The sequence below is a fragment of the Equus quagga genome, chromosome 1, assembly GCF_021613505.1.
Source record: "Equus quagga isolate Etosha38 chromosome 1, UCLA_HA_Equagga_1.0, whole genome shotgun sequence".
NCBI classification, from domain to species: Eukaryota; Metazoa; Chordata; class Mammalia; order Perissodactyla; family Equidae; genus Equus; species Equus quagga.
In genome coordinates this window covers 26,706,756-26,724,350 of record NC_060267.1, presented here as the reverse complement: position 1 = coordinate 26,724,350, position 17,595 = coordinate 26,706,756, and the positions used below count along the sequence as shown (strand labels likewise).

The 17,595-nt window shown below is 37.3% G+C and overlaps 1 protein-coding gene across 2 annotated transcripts in view; it reads right to left on the bottom strand.

Annotated features, from left to right (window-relative positions):
* SLC2A13 (solute carrier family 2 member 13) overlaps positions 1-17,595 on the bottom strand; it is a 273,017-nt gene that overhangs the window by 74,237 nt on the left and 181,185 nt on the right. The gene's annotated exons all lie outside the window — the stretch shown is intronic.

The following is a 17,595-nucleotide window of genomic DNA, read 5'->3' as shown; positions in this document are numbered from 1 at the left end:
AGTAACACAGGACGTGCTTCATTTCTTCAGCAAATGAGTTGCGACAACACCTGTGAAATATGGTCTACCAGGGAAGTTCACTAAGAATCAGGGCCCGGGGTTTTTATTGGCAGCTAGTCACATAAGCGCCCTATGCCTAGCACGTACAAATATTCCAGCCTCCCCGAAGGAAAACCGATGTTCAGTATAAACCACATTATTCATAAAAATGTTTAGACACAGTACACAGTGAGCCACTCCTGCCATTTAGAGAAAGTTTTACATCAGTGTAGGAAACTGTTTATCATTCAAATTCTCAAACACCTGCCAAAGGCCAACTTTCTAAGCTGGCCTTTCCAAAGATAACAGTCTTAGGCCTGATAAGTTAACTCTTCTGTGCCCGCTGCCTTTCTTTTAGGATTCTTCGAGACTTCAAGTTAGGACACTCTCTCTTCCAACCGCCACCCATCACATTTTGTGAAGAGTGTTCTTGTTTCCTAGACTCGACATCACAGATACGGCAGAAGCATTCAATGACCCACCATCTGCCCTCTTCTAATAGAAGGATAGAGCTCATTTCAGGCTCTAGTCCTTCTTTATATGCCCTGCTCTGCCGTAGCCAAGTGAACTAGACGACAAGCCACTGGGGAAGAGAGTAATGTTCTATTTCTTTTTGTACCCAGAGTTCTTAGCACACCTTACTTCTTTAATACATAATTGTTGAATGAATACCCACATTCCAAGATGTAACCCTGCCACGCCCCTGAACTAATGGATCTTCTGCATTGCCTTTTTGTTGTGCATCTGCTTCTTGAACATTTGAGTACATGCTCATGCACAGACAAAAGGCATGCCGCTTTGTCACACAGACGTGGGGGCAAACTAAGCAAGTCTCTGCAGTAGAACGGCTGCTTCAGTTTCTGGAGCTGAAGCTAGTTTACTGCTTCAGCTACAAGTCACTAAATTAACCTGAAGAATACAAATATGCCTACGGAGTAGGACTTACGTTCATACGAACAATTTTAAAATCAGAATTTTAAAATCAGAGTAACTTGCTTGTCTTATTAGGGACAATTAAGTTAGAAATAGATTTTGTTTTTTTACTACATTCTGAACACTGTACTGAGGAAAAGTGATGAGCATTTAGGCAGTCAGGAAACCTGCCTAGAAAATACCCTGCGTTCAGCATCTCTGTCTTGCTGCTCTGGCTGCTCTCCACAGATCCCAGATGTAATATGCTCAAAAGCAGCCTGTAATGCTGTTCACCCAAGTTGCACAGTGTGCTGTGAGCCTGGCAACCTCCCTCTGTGGGAAGCATGGCTGCAGATGACTAGCTGAAAATAAAACTAAACTCCAGGCTGAATGTATCATCATGATTTTAATTAAGTTTCTAGAAGAGTTGCTTCATTTTGTGGCACTTTCGCCCCCTCTCTTATTTACAAATACGGTCTAAGAGTACTATCTTTAAGTAAATAAGACATTTTGAATCAAAGTATAGTAAATGGGTATGAGTGAATTTTCCTCCATTTAAGTCTTACAAATGTTGCTGATTTTAATATAAGATGCTATCCTTTAAGAGATCAAATACTTATAAATATTAATATTCTAAAACATACTGCACAATCACAGAGCTAGAGAAATCTCAGAAAGCAACCATGTATATCCTTCTAAGCTAAAGGAAAAAGTCCTGCTACAAATTCAAACAGATGCTGATATGCACTCAGGCTTTTATTAAAATACCCAGAAAAATATTTCCATGCTTTCATGGGTAACACAATCCACTGCCTCTCATAGATGAGATATCCTTTGAAATTTTTAATCAAAATCTCTTTGGCTGTGATGAATAATCATTTCTGTTAAATTATGTCTGGCATAAATAGTATACCTGTAATTTTACTTCTCAAGTGAAATCAAACAGCTGAGTAAAAGGATTCTTATAACCTGAAGAACATCTTAAATTCTAAAAACACTTCAAGTTTCTTGCTACAAACTTGTTTGTGATAAAATTCACCTATGTTAGATAAGCCCTAATTCTTGCATAACAGGAATCATGGTTTGTTTGCAGCTGAGACCACTGTATAAGGCACAGCTTTCTATTGGCTTTTATACCCCCAGTCCTCAATCCCTGAAGGCAGTAACTCCAATTCTTATCTCCTATTTTAAGGAAAGAAATTGAGACTATGGGCAAATTAAGACCTGAATTACTACTGAGTCTATTTGAATAACCAAGCAAGCTTGTTCACTAAATTTCAGCAGAGGTCACTGTCACTATTCCTACTCTTTATGATGATTAAATTTATATGTACATACATGTATACTCACACATATTAGATACATAAATCACTAGATAATTTGCCCCACTGTTTTATTTAATTTGAAGGAAATTTTTTTCCCATAAGTTTCTGTGATAATTAAACCTGTTTTTGTGTTCTGCTGGGTCTCTGCACTGTTCTATGTTGCCAGGCAACCAAGAGGATGAGGATGGGGCGAGGCAGAGAATTCCAGTTGCATTATTCAGGCCAAGTAAATACTAAATCAATTACTAAACTACTGATTAAAGTGAGAGCTACTTAAACATAGGGGATTCATATGTCTTCTGTGATTATTTTAAATTATAGGTTGATAAAGCGGAGATGATTGCAGTATAATGTTTTTTCCCTACTTTCTTTGAAGTAGAAAGTAGGCAAAACCATTATGAGGGAAGACAAAGTAGGTAAGATAGAATTTGTTTTGCAATGTCCTTTAGGAAGTATATATGTACTTCGTTCTTTTTATAAAAAGAAAAGTCAACTGCTCTGACTCAAGATTTCTTCCACTGTATACAGTGAGCTATTTATAAGAAGAATCTAAGCAAATTAACACATAAATCAGGGTAAAGGAATAAAGTTTTACTATATTTATAAGCTATCATCTTATTGCTTAATTACTGGTTGTTACTGCATTTTAGTAATCCTTTACAATTTTATTGGTAATTAAAATAATATATACATCTTCTACATACGACAGGTATTCTATTTTATTGACTTTTACAAGTAGGGGTATGTATGTAGTCTTTCAAATATTTACATATTCATAAAAATACATCAAGATACAAAATGATGAAGGAGAACATGTGTATTATTTATAGCCCTAGTGAGCAAATTTAAATTATTATTTCCTTATTTAATTTTCTCAGGTGAGAAACAGAAAATATTTGTTCACTGATTTTACAAGCTGATTCCCAGTTTACAAGATTCCAAAGATCTATTTGTGTGCCACTCAAGATGAGTTTTCCCATTAAAAAAATGGAAGTTAGAGGCCCAAGGCTCTCACAAAACCCTAATAAATACATAATGTACCTGATATATACTACTAATAGAATAACTGTCCATAATGTAGAGTGATATATTAATGGGAAAGTGTGTTAAATGATCAAGTTTTGAGTGCTAAGATTATCTATCCCGTACACATTATCTTGGAAATAGAATCAGACACATCTCACTAACCACCCTTCTGTAGAAAACTCTCTAGCCTTTGAAACGGAAAGCTCTAAAGGTCGGGAAGGTATGTGGACTGGATACATGTTATTGGAATTAGCCTGCCTGATTATTTATCCACTGATTCTAACTCTGCTTCCGTCCTAGTGTTCTCTCCTTCCCTGGGTATCAGAGAGAGCATGGAGCCTTAGAGTCTACACTCCTACTCCAACTATTCTCTCTTTCCTTGATCATTCCACCTTTACCAACCACGCCTTTGAAAGTTTCAGTGTATTGGAGCCCTGGGGGGAGGCCACATGGGAACCAGTAAGAGAGGAGGAGATGCTACAAAATTTATGAATCACAAGCACTGTTCAGACCATCTAATATAGGGATTGGAGATTTAGGGGCCCCTTTCTTCTTAAATTTCTCTTCTTCTCTTAATTTATTCCAACAGCAGTGAGGATACAGAAAAAGTTGCATGAAAGGTGCCATGGCTTCTACCGTTGGATCTTTGGATACAAAAAGAAATATCTCAAGAAACAACTTAAATTGTGAGAAGTGCAAAACACCTTGAAATGTGAATATTCTCTTCTTGTTAATTATTTCTACCTGTCGTTGAATGCCCTAATGTTTCTGATAGTAAAAACCCCCAGAGAACCACAGATTTATGTGCTTGCTTTGGGCTTATAGGTAAAAGGGAAACTCCTCAAAACTCAAGAAGGAAGAAAAACCTGGAGCTGAAGCAACAGATTGTGTTAATGTAGGAGCAGAGAGAAGAGCAGAAAGAAGGAGAGAGGGAGGAAAGCAGGGAGGGATGGGGAAGAAAACCAGGGTGTGGCTGAGGAGAATGAGAGGAAGATCAAGTGATGGAAGGAAGCCGGGGATGGAAAAATATTGGGATGATGGCATCAGGGATGAGTTTTATGAGACTGAGGAGGGTGTTGACTTGACTTTATTCTCATCTTAATATCCAGATCAATACTTCTCCTTACACTACAAGCACTGTGACGCCTTGGCCGCAGAGGTACGGCAAAAAGCAAAAAGGGTTTGCTATTTGGAAGGACCAGAAAGACCTTGTATGTGTTAAGAAGATAGAAGGAAAATCTATGGGATAATTCAGAACAGGTGGTAATATGGCCTGAACAGTTATTTATAAGTGAAAGATACAGACAAGTCAAAGAAGGGCTGTATCAAATTAAGATTTGACAATTATGGGGCTGGTCCCGTGGCTGAGTGGTTAAGTTTGCGCACTCTGCTTTGGTGGCCCAGGGTTTCACTAGTTTGGATCCTAGGCACGGACATGGCTCCACTTGACAAGCCAAGCTGAGGCAGCATCCCACATGCCACAAGTAGAAGGACCTACAACTAAAAAATACACAACTGTGTACCAGGGGGCTTTGGGAGAAAAAGGAAAAATAAAAATCTTAAAAAAAAAAAAAAAGGATTTGACTTAATAAGCATGAAGAAAAGTTTAAAAAATATTGATTATATTCAAAAGAGGGAGGGGCCTGGTCCTGGGGTGTAGTGGTTAAGTTTGGTGCGCTCTGCTTTGGTAGCTCAGGTTTGTGGGTTCGGATCCCAAGCACAGACCTACACCACTTGGTAGCCATGCTTTGGCAGTGACCCACCTACAAAATAGAGGAAGACTGGCACAGATGTTAGCTCAGGGCTAATCTTTCTCAAGCAAGAAAAAAAAGGAAGACTGGCAACAGATGGTAGCTCAGGGCAAATCTTCCTCACAAAAAAAAGGTGGGGGGGAAGTAATTTATGGGGGTAGAGACAAGTAGTGCTCATAAGACATCCAGTGACATATATATATTTTCCATGTTTGGAAACCTCTAGAATAGAGATTAATAACAGAAGAAGAAAATTAGTATTTTGTACTTATCTATTTTCAAATAAAGATAAAAGAATTATACTAAAGTCTGTCTATGATACATTGCTGTGAGGTCTAATTGTATATTTCCCAATCATGTAATTCCTTTATAAGTCATTTCTTCTTATTTCTAAATTCTATTTTAAATACGTTTTTCCTCTCTGAAATTAGTTTTACAGGGTGAGAAGGATGGCATTTACAATAGGACTAACAAATTTACCCAATGACAAAATATGAACAGCTTGTATCTGTCAATAATGTGGCAAAAAAAAATAAAAAATTGCCATTCAGTTTTTTGGATTCAGTGCTCTTTGTTTTGCCTACCATGAACATTTCAGAAGGATGTGTTAATCTTCAATTTACTGCTATAATATTGCTGAATGCTCATTATCTACATATGGGCCCAATATAACATGTTCAAAGTTACAAAAAAGAAATCAAAACACAACGTTGACTCTATAAATAAATGCAAGTCTTTGTGTAGAAATGAAGATTTGAAGATACATAAATAATGAACATTTAGAAGGTGAATTTGAAACAGCTTCAGCTGTGAAGTCAAGGTGGTCAAGGGGACATGATTTTAAATTCAGCTCCCATCTTTAACTAGCTGTGTTGCATTGGACAATTTATTTAATCTTTTTAGTCTAACTTGTTCAAATGGTACTAATGAAACATACTTATGGAATTCCACTGAAAATTAAATGAGAAGACATTGGTAATTTGCACAGTGTGGGTACTCAATGAATATGAGTTCTCTTCTTTCATTTTTTTTCCCCCAGGTTAAATAATACAGAGAACCTTTCCGTAGATACACAGGGAAATCATAAACGTTTAGCTCTCTCCTCCCTCCCTTTCCATGTCCCCAGTTACGGTAACAAATAAATCATAGATATTTAAATAAAAGGCAAATTTAAAGGAACTCTAGTATTTTACCACAATAAAAAAATGTAGGGGAAGGGAAGTAGCTCTGGTCTACTATTCTATCTGGGGGTAGTTAAGGTACTACAGTTCTATCTGGGAATAGTTAAGGTACTACAACTCCCCCTGCCTTTTTTGTTTTTTTGGTGAGGGAGATTAGCTGTGAGCCAACATCTGTTGCCAATCTTCCTCTTTTTGCTTGAGGAAGATTGTCGCTGAGCTAATATCTGTACCCATCTTCCTCTATTTTGTATATGTGGGATGCTGCCATAGAATGGCTTGATGAGCGGTGTGTAGGTCCACACCTGGGATCTGAACCCACGAACCCTGGACCACCAAAGCAGAGAGCACAAACTTAACCACTATACCACCAGGCTGGCCCCCAATTTCCCCCTTTTAAGAAGGGCTCTTACATCCACTAGAGTTATATATTGGAAGCGGAAAGACTAGAACCTCGTTACCTGCCTCTCTGTGCAGTACTGTCTCCTGTGTCACATGCAAATACATTTCCTTCTTGAATAAAGTATGAACACACTAACGGTTCTAGAAAGTGATATTTATTATTACATGAGAATGTCAATTTTTAATAATTGCTATATTTTAATAAATATATCTATACTTTTTTTAACCATTTCTTTGAAGCAAATGGTCATTTAGTCTCTACTTGTGGAAAAGAAACTACGTATTTAAGCTCTAACCATCAATACAGTGTAGTTAATACTTCGATAAACCTCAAGTGATTTTTTTTTAAAGGATATAGCCATTGTCAAGCCACCAGTGTGTTATAGGTGATATTCTGAGAGCTCTATGGTCATTTTTTCAGACATAACCATTGCCTGGCTTTAATACATGAATCCATTTGGAATACTAACATGCCTGCCTCCTGTTAGCTGGATGTTCTCTTGCCCTCCATCTGCTACGGCAGGGGAAATTCAACACCCTTGGGGACCCACAGAACATGCTGGACAGCTGCAGGACTCAGATTCTCAGTTCAACAAATTGTGGTTCACTAAGACTTTGACAGGAGAAACATTCACTACTACAACCTGGTGGGGCCGTGTGTGAGCCTGAGTGTGAGTGCGTACATGTGGTTTCATTAATTAGTTCAGCTAAAGGAAAAAGAACATGCCCAACCTTTTTTATTTTAATCAGAATTGGTATCTTATCGATCTTTCATGAGCTTAAGATAACATTATGCTCTCTTATGTGTTCCTGCGAGACACTTAGAATACATGGCAGAGAGAATATGTTCAGATTTTGGCCTTGGCAAGAACATGACTAAATTTAGTATAAAATAACAATAAAATTTCGATTTACTGTTATTTACTAGACTGCCTTTAGAACATCACCATTGCCCTGATACTTTCACTTCTTGATACTATTTTAAGGTCAACTATTCTGCTGTTTGGTCACTAAATATAAATACTGTTTTAGGCATACAACCTGCTTTGTTGTTGTGTCAGGATACTGTTACCCCTCCTTTGTGATATTTAGATTTAATAGAAATTAGGGAACAAAAGAAAAAGCACAAGAGGATTTATAAAAAGGAGTTTTTATACAGCCCTTAACCTTTCTTGGCATTTGTTCCGGCCTCCAACTTATTTTTCAGTGTAAAGCAGTGCCCAAAATTCACTTTTTTTCCCCCCTCTTTTGGTTACTTTTAGACAAAGGTCTTTTTCACTGCCTTCTGCAGCGTTGGCACCCTTCCCTGAAACAGGGTCTGAGAAATTTCCGAGTATCAATGAACTTCTGAGCAGCAAACTAAAATGAAATCCCAAATTAAAGTCCTTTACCTGGAAATTAAATAACAGTCAAGGAGAGTGGGAGGTGTGTCCCAAAATTATGACTGCACAGACAGGAGTAGGAAATGGATTAGAATCAAAGGTATGCAAGACACATTGCCAGGATGCTATCAGATGGATAGCGTGGCTTGGTCACACACAGCTGCTCTTTATGAGAGCTTTCTGTCTCTGCTTTTTTGGAAATTCAGGGCTGCTTCTGACTCTCTGACCAGAGGACACTCTCTCATTCCTGACTCCTCTGATGAGCTGGAAGCAGGAGGTGGTCTGGCCTCCTGGAACCATGCGGAGGCGGCCACCCAGTGACCCTCAGCTTCTCCCCTCAGTTCCTTTTTCTCACAAAGGTCCACTCTTCTAGGGGTTCAGCAGAGAAAATTTTCCTAAGATTCTGATCATTTCTAGGCTAATGGACCACATATGTAATTAAATTTTATAGCTTTTCTCTTTTAAAGATGTGTTTGAATCACCTGTGAAAACACTCTTGGTATTGATTACCACTTGCATCCGCATCCCATAATAGTAGTAAATAATATAATAAATAATTATAAATTCTACTAGGACTACCAATTCTAGACAAGATAGAGAACTACCATGGGCTGCTGGATTCCTTTCCCAGCCAAATCCCAGAGCTACCACAGATAATATTGAGTCTTGGTGGTTTTCAGAACATTACCTAGCAAATAAAATAACCACCATAGCAACAAAAACAACAAGCAAGAAACCCTGAGGGAGCAGAAAGAAGTCGTCCTAATACGGATGGGAAAGTTATAATCGAAAGAGGAAAAATCAAGAGCCACAGACTGGGGATGGATTGGGAAGAGCTCTCTATCTGGTCTTTTTTCTCTCCCAGAAGTCTCTGGTTAAAATATCACTTGCCTAGTCATCACGGTATGACATGAAAGCAGCACTTCCTGCTCTGTACCATCCGGGAATAACAGGGTAAGATCATGGCAGCTCTGGAGCTCTACCGAGTGTGGAACCTTTACCAAAGGACTGTTGACCAGGCACCAACTCTTTCTATCCTCTCTTCAGCACCTTGTAGTTTTACAGAGGACAGAGATTTTTGTTGGTTTTGTTTCTTTCCTCAGACCTACGGTTATATCTGATACACAACATGTAAGCACTAAATAGCTGCTGAGTGAATGAGTGAAGAAATAAAGAGAGTAGTTTTGGATGTAACCAGCGATGCACGGCCTAGGAAGAGGTAACCGTTTCATAAAGTGTATCACACAATGACAGATCCTCTTTGAAAACTATCTTGCAGGATGTGTTCCAACAGAAGAGAAACGAATTCCAGACAAAGCAAAGAGAAAAGGGAATCAACAGAGAGTAATAATTTAGGAAATTTATTGTTGCCTGAATAAACATAAAAAAGACAGAACAGAAACTCCAGATGATGCCAACATGAAAGTAAAGAAGATTATAGTAAAGAAGTGAGTAGAGAGATTGCTAAGATTCTTGTTGAGGAGGAAGACAGAAATATTAAGTTTTACAAATTAGAAGGGAAAAGCAAATATCATGAATCTTAGTAAGTTAGAGATAGAAGAAAAATAGTATTTGTAATTTTCAAACAAAAAGAATAAAATCTGAGTTGTCAACATAATAGAAGGTAGGAAAGGAGGAAAAAATAAGAAAACGATGAATAAAAACATGAAATAAAATGGCATAAAGTCTCCATAAAATAATAAATATAATTAGAATATGTTTGTCAAACTCAGTGATCAAAAGACTGACTCACATCAGATTTACCAAAAAAAAGGTTGATGGAGGAGGTGGAAAAAAATACATAAGGTAAATGTTAACCAAATGAAAGATTAAACAGCAATTTAAATATTAAAGCAAGCAGTTTACGGAGAAAAGATACATAATTTGCTCATGAAAAACAATATTATATTAATAAGATATAATGCTAACAAATATATATCCATCTAACATAGAACCAGTAACTGATAGAAACAAGTACAATGTTTCACTGGAAATTTTAATACAGCTCTCTTAGAAATGGACAGATTGAGTAGAAAAAATAAGCAAATACACAGTAAATGAATTACACCATTAACAAGCTCAATCTAAAAAACATATATAGTAAAACTTCACCCAACAAATACTAAAAGCTCATTCTTTTCAACAATATATAAATGTTTTATGTATTAAATGACATAGGACATCTCAACGAATTCCAAAAAATCAGTCTATGCATCATGATCTTGATATAAAATTAAATAAAACTTAAAATCAACAATAAAAGTGAAGCAAAAAATGAACTCATAGTTAAATGAAGTGTAAGTAACAGGACAAATTATAAAACATTTAAGCACTGAATGACAGAGAAAGTTCTACACGCCAAAGACTGCGAGATGCAGCTAAAGCAGTCAGGTGAAATGTAGAGATTTAAAACAGATTTTTCACATAAAATGAAAGAATGAAAACAAATGAACTACGCATTCTACATGAGAAATCAAGAAATGGAATGTCTGCTTACAACAATGGCAGAATGACAGGTACTAAATTTACTCTACTAGTTTAAACAATCAGAAAGTCAGGTGAAATACAAGAAACAAGAGTTTTCAGACTTTGGACAATAGGCACCACAGGAAGAGAACTCTGAGAGAAGTGGGGAAAATGAGGTGAGCTCTACAAGTGCCACGGCTAGTTTCCAGATTGTAGCCCAGGGAGAGAACTCAGGGTGCTGAAGAGGAGGGTTGCACAGAGGGAAAGAGCACCCCAGAAGATTCCCTGGGTTCCCCTGGAGCCTTTGGTGGGCAATGATCAGTACAAGCATGTGAAGAAACTACTGAAGCCAGAGAAAGAGCCACCAAATGAATGGGTGGAAAAAATTCCCGAGGCTCACATGGGGCCAGGAATTGTCATGCACCCTCCAGGCAGACAGGACACACAGGGCATTGAGTAAAGTCCTTAGCAGAGTATTGCCTCAGTAGTGGGACCAGACTGAAACTGGTTCCAAACTGCCCCCAAAAAGCTTAAAAGCAAGTCTTGAAAGGATCATACTATTTCCAAGTAACTGAACTATGTCCTGAAGGATGTAAGAGTTTACTCTATTTCTAAGCTAAACAATAGCTTGTTGTTGTCTCATGGATGCTGGCAGGAGACACAGACTCCTGGGTCAGAGACACAGGACTTTCTTACTCAAGGCAGAGCAAGCACCATGAACATCGCATCAGTTGGCAATGGTTTTCCCTTGACCCCTAAGACCCTTGGGGGCAATGCAGTGGGTTACACTATAGGAGGTGAATACTGAACTTTTACAGCAAGTGGGAGCAAGCTTGCTGTTTGGGAGAAGATGTTACCTATTTCTCAAAGTGGTTTGTTGCAAACACCACCCTGAGAAATGCCCCTATAGAATATATAAAATATTGAGAGAGAATATAGAATACATAAAAACTCTTACAATTAAATTAAAACAAGACATAGAATGCAATAAAATAATGGCATTAGATTTGAACAACTGTTTCACCTAAAAAGATATATGGATGGCAGAACCAACACTCCAGGACAATAATGTCATTGTCCAGGAGGCTGGACCAAAACGGTGACATAGGAGGCTTCTGAATTTCCCTCCTCCCAGGGATGCACCCAATTTACAGCTACAAATGGAACAACTCACTCTGATACAAATCCAGAAACTAGCTGAGTGATTCCTTCACATCGGGTGACAGAAAACAGCCACGTCACAACACGTAGGAAAGGCTGAGACAAACTCTCTCCATAATCTCCATCTCTGGCACAGCATAATACAGTTGAGAAGGAACCCCTCACTCTCAGCTTCTCCCTGAGGAGTGAAGGGTTTAGACCACAGACTTAGCGCCCCAATTTTTAAGGCTGTCACCTAAAGGACAGGCTCCCAAATCACCTAGCTTTGAAAGCCAATGGAGCTTGCAGTCCTGAGTCCCACAGGACTATAGAAAACAAAGAAGCAATTGTTAATGGGCAATGCAGACGCTCTCCATGGCTATGCCACCAGGGCTCAGCACAGAAAGCGCAGGCAAAAATGCTCATCTCCCAATGTGTCCCTGGAAGGGGTTCGAATGTATACTTTACCAGCTGCTGCCTGAGGGCCTGGACTCTAATTAGCATGCATCTAAGTACTGACTGTGATCCTACCTGGAGCCCAACAGAGTTGGTAGGCACTTCCCCCACCTTCTCCCTCTGGCTTGCTCCAACAATAAAACCAAGTTGCCAGCACCCTTTAGGAAGGAACTTGTCAGCACATATAGCATTCAAACTTTTATGGCTTCCATCCAAGGGACAAGCCCCTAAACCACCAAACTCTGAGAATCAATGGGGCTTACATTCATGAGTCCTACAAGACCAGAAGCAGTTTTTTCAGTGTTTTTTTTTCCTGAGGAAGAGTTGCCCTGAGATAATATCTGTTGCCAATCTTCCTCTTTTTTGCTGAGGAAGATTCACCCTGAGCTAACATTTGTTGCCAATCTTTCTCTATTTTGTATGAGAGCAGCTGCCAAAGCATGGCCACTGACGAGTGGTGTAGGTCCCTGCCCAGGAACTGAACCTGAGCCGCCAAAGTGGAGCATGCTGAACTCAACCTCTAGGCCACCGAGGCTGGCCCAAAGAAGCTGTTTATAAATAGGTGCAGGAGTACCCCCCCCCCCATGGCTATATAGCTGGGCTCAGCACAAAGGGAGCATGCTAAACCCCCCTGTCTCCAAGTTTTTCCCTGGAAGAGGTTTGACTGCATATTTCCCAATGGCTGCCTGAGGGTAAGGCTTTTAAATCAGCTGCTAGGTGTGGACAGTGATCCTCCTCTTTGGGATACTGATGAGTCTTGGCACACACTTAAATACTGGGAGCCACTAAGAAAAAAGAAAGCGGCTTGGATAATCACAAAGGTGTGAGAGGCCACCAGTAGCTGGAGCCAGGCTGGTGAGGTTCATCTTGATGACACCACTTCATCAAGACTGGGAGAGGTGACTTTTCTCTAACACAGAGAAACCAACATAGAGAGTCAAGGAAAATGAAGAAACAAGGGAATATGTTCTAAATAAAATAAATCTCCAGATAAATCTCCAGAAACCAATCTTAATGAAACAGAGATAAGTGATTCACCCAATAGATAATTCAAAATAAAGGTCATAAAGATCATCTCTGAGGCCAGGAAAACAATGCATGAACAAAGTGAGAATTTTAACAAAGAGATAAACAATTTATATAAAAAAGCATCAAATTAAAATCACAGAACTGAAGAAAACAATAACTGAACTGAAAAAGTCACTAGAGGGGTTTAACAGCAGACTAGATTAAGCAGAAGAAAGTATCAGTGAAATCAAAGGACGGTGGAATTCATCCAACCAGAGCAGCAAAAGGAAAAAAATGAAAAAAAAAATGAAGACAGCTTAAGGGAATTATGGTACACCATCAAGTAAACCAATATATACATTATAGAAGGCCCAGAAGGAGAAGAGGAAGAAAAGGGTGCAGAAAGCTTATTTGAAGAAATAATGACTAAAAACGTTCCTATTCTGTGAAAAGAAATAGACAACCAGACCCAAGCAGCACAAAGAATGGCAAATATGATGAATCTAAAGAGACCCATACAAAGATACCTCTATAATTAATTTGTCAAAAAAACTCACTGGTAAAGGTAAATATATAGCTAAATCCAGAATACTTTAATGGTGATGGGTAAATCACTTATAACTCGAGTACAAAGGTTAAAAGACAAAAGTAGTAAAATTAACTATAACTACAATAATTCGGTAATGGGTGCAAAATACATAAAAAGATGTAAATCATGACATCTAAAACATAAAACGGGGGGAAGGGTAAAAATGTATAGCTTCTGTATGATTTTGAAGTAATCAGCTTAAAACAGACTTTTAACTACAAGTTGTTTTAACTAAGTCTCATAGTAACCACAAAGCTAAAACCTATAGTAGATACACAAAAAATAAAGAGAAAGGAATCTAAGCAAGACCACTGAAGAAAATTATCAAATTACAAAGGAAGAGAGCAAAAGAGGAAGAAAGGAACAAAGGAACTACAAAACAGACAGAAAACAACAAAATGGTACTGGTAAGTCCATACTATGAATAATTACTTGAAATGAAAATAGATTAAGTTCTCTAATCAAAAGGCAGAGAGTAGCTGAATGGATTAAAAAACAAGATTTATCTATATGCTGCCTACAAGAGACGTACTTCAGACACAAGGATATACACAGACTGAAAGTGAGGGATGGGAAGAGATATTCCAAATAAATGGAAACCAAAAGAAAGCAGAAATAGCCATACTTACATCAGACAAAATAGATGTTAAGCCAAAAACAGTAACAATAGACAAGGAAGGCCACTATATAATGATAATGGGTCAATTCATCAAGACGATATAACTATTATAAGTATTTATGTACCCAACATGAGAAACCCTAAATATGTAAAACAACTATTAATGGATCTGAATGGAGAAATAGCAAAATAATCACAGTAGGAGACTTCAATATTCCACTTTCAATAATGGATATATCATCCACAGAAAATCAATACGGAACACCGGAATTAAACTACATGTTAAACCAGATGGACCTAAATAGACATATATAGAACATTCCATCCACTAGCATCAGAACATACATTCTTTTCAAGTGAACATGGAACATTTTCTAGGATAGATCATGTGTTGGGCCATAACACAAGTCTTAATAAACTTTAGAAAGGTGAAATCATATAAAACATCTTTTCAACCACAATGGCATGAAACTATAAGAGAAAAACTGAAAAATTCACAAATATGTGGAGATTAAACAACATGCTCCTGACCAACTGATGGGTCAAAGAAGAAATCAATAAATATCTTGAGACAAGTGAAAATGGAAACACAACTTAGTAAAACTTGTGAGATGCAGCTGAAGCAGTTCCAATAGGGAAGTTTATAGTGATAAATGCCTACATTAAGGTAAAAAAAAATTTCAGATAAACAACCTAACTTTACATTTCATGTAAATAGAAAAAGAACAAAGTAAGCCCAAAGTTAGTAGAAGGAAGGAAATAACGAAGAGCACTGCAGAAATAAATGAAATAGAGTTTAGACAGACTATAGAAAAGATTAAGGAAACTAAGAGCTGTTTTTCCAAAAGACAGATAAAATAGAAAAAGCTAGACTAAGAAAAAAGACAGAAAGACTCAAATAAATGAAATCAGCAATGAATGAGGACACATTACAACTGATATCACAGAAATACTAGAGATCACAAGAGACGACTACGACCAATTACAAGCCAACAAATTATATTACACAGAAGAAATGAATAATTTCCTAGAAATATACAACCTACCAAGACTGAATCAAGAAGAAATAGAAAATCTGAAGAGATTGATTATTAGTAAAGAGATTAAATAAGGAATCCCAAACCTCTCAACAAAGAAAAGTGCAGGATCAGAAGGCTTCACGGGTTAATTCTACCAAACATTTGAGAAGAATTAATGTCAATCTTTCTCAAGCTCTTTCAAAAAAAACAAAGGGAGGAAGACTTGCAAACTCATTTTGCAAGACCAGCATTACTCTAATACCAATGTGAGACATGGACACTATACAAAAGGAAAATTACAGGTCAATATCTCAAATGAGCATAGATGCAAAAATCCTCAAGAAAACATTAGAAAACTGAATTTAACAGTACATTAAAAGGATCATACACCATTGTCAAGAGAGATCCATTCCAGGGATGCAAGGATGGTTCAATAGCCACATCAACCAATGAGATCTGCCACATTAACAAAATAAAGAATAAAAATCATATAATCACCTCAAAAGATGCACAAGAAGCAGTTGACAAAATTCAAAATCCTTTCATAATAAAAATTCTCAATAAGATGGTTATAGAAGAAATGTACCTCAACATAATAAAGACCATATATGACAAGCCCACAGTTAACATCATACTCAACAGTAAAAAGCTGAATGCTTTTCCTCTAAGATCAGGAACAAGAGGAAGGATGCCCATTCTAGCCACTTTTATTCAACATAGTATTAGAAGTCCTAGCCACAGCATTAGGCAAGAAAAAGAAATAAAAGATGTCCAAATGAGAAAGCAAGAAGTAAAATTGTCTGTTTGCAGATAACATGATATTATATATAGAAAATCCTAACGGCTCCACCAAAAAACTGTTAGAACTAATAAATTCAGTAAAGCTACAATATACAAAATCAACAGACAAAAATCAGTGCATTTCTATACACTAACAACCAATTATTGAGAGAGAAATTCAGAAAACAATCCCATTTACAATAGCATCCAAAAGAATAAAAACCTGTGGACAAAAAACTGTAAGTCACTGAGGAAAGAAGTGGAATATACAAATAAATGGAAAGATATTCCATGCTCATGGATTGGAATAATTAATATTGTTAAATGTCCACAATACTCAAAGGGATGTACAGATTCAATATAATCTCTATCAAAATTTCAATAGTATTTTTCACTGAAATAGAAAAAATAATCCTAAAATCCATATGTAACTACAAAAGACCTCAAATACTGAATACAATCTTGAGAAAGAAGAACAAAACTGGAGACATCACTCTTCCTGATTTCAAGCCATATTATAAAGCTATAGTAATCAAACTAGTGTGGTACCAGCAAAAAAACCAGACACATAGATCAATGGGACAGAATAGAGAGCCCAGAAATAAACCTATGCATATATGGCCAATTAATTTATGACAAAGGAGCCAAGAAAATACAATGGGTAAAAGACAGGATCTTCAATAAATGATGTTGGGAAAAATGGACAGCCACATACAAAAGAATGAAACTGGGCCACCATTTTACATTATACACAAATATTAACTCAAAATGGATTAGAGACTTGAACATAAGACCTGAAACCATAAAACTCTTAGAAGGAAATACAGGCAGTAAGTCCCCTGACACTGGTCTTGGTGATGATTTTTTATATTTGACACCAAAAGCAAAGGCAATAAAAGCAAAAATAAATATGTGGGGCTACATAAAACTGAAAATCTTCTGCCCAGCAAGGAAACCACGAACACAATGAAAAGGCAACTTATGGAATGGGAGAACATATTTGCAAACTACATATCCAAGGAGTTAATATCCAAAATATACAAGGAATTCACACAACGCAATAGCAAAAAAACAAATAGTTAAAAAATGGGCAGAGGAACTGATCAGACATTTTCCCAAAGAAGACATATAAATGGTCAATAGGTACATGAAAAATTGCTCAACGTCACTAATCATCAGAGAAATGCAAATCAAAACCACAATGAGACATCACCTCACACTTGTTAGGATGGTTATCATCAAAAAGACAAAGAGATAACATGATGGTGAGGATGTGGAGAAAAGGGAAGCCTTGTACACAGTTGGTGGGAATGTAAACTTGTAGGGTCACTATGGAAAATAGTATGGACGTTCCTCAAGAAATTAAAAATAGAACTACCATATGATCCAGCAATCCCACTTCTGGGTTATATCCAAAGGAAACAAAATCACTCTCTTGAAGAGATATCTACACCCCCATGTTCACTGAAGCATAATAACCTACATGTCAGTATACAGAGGAAT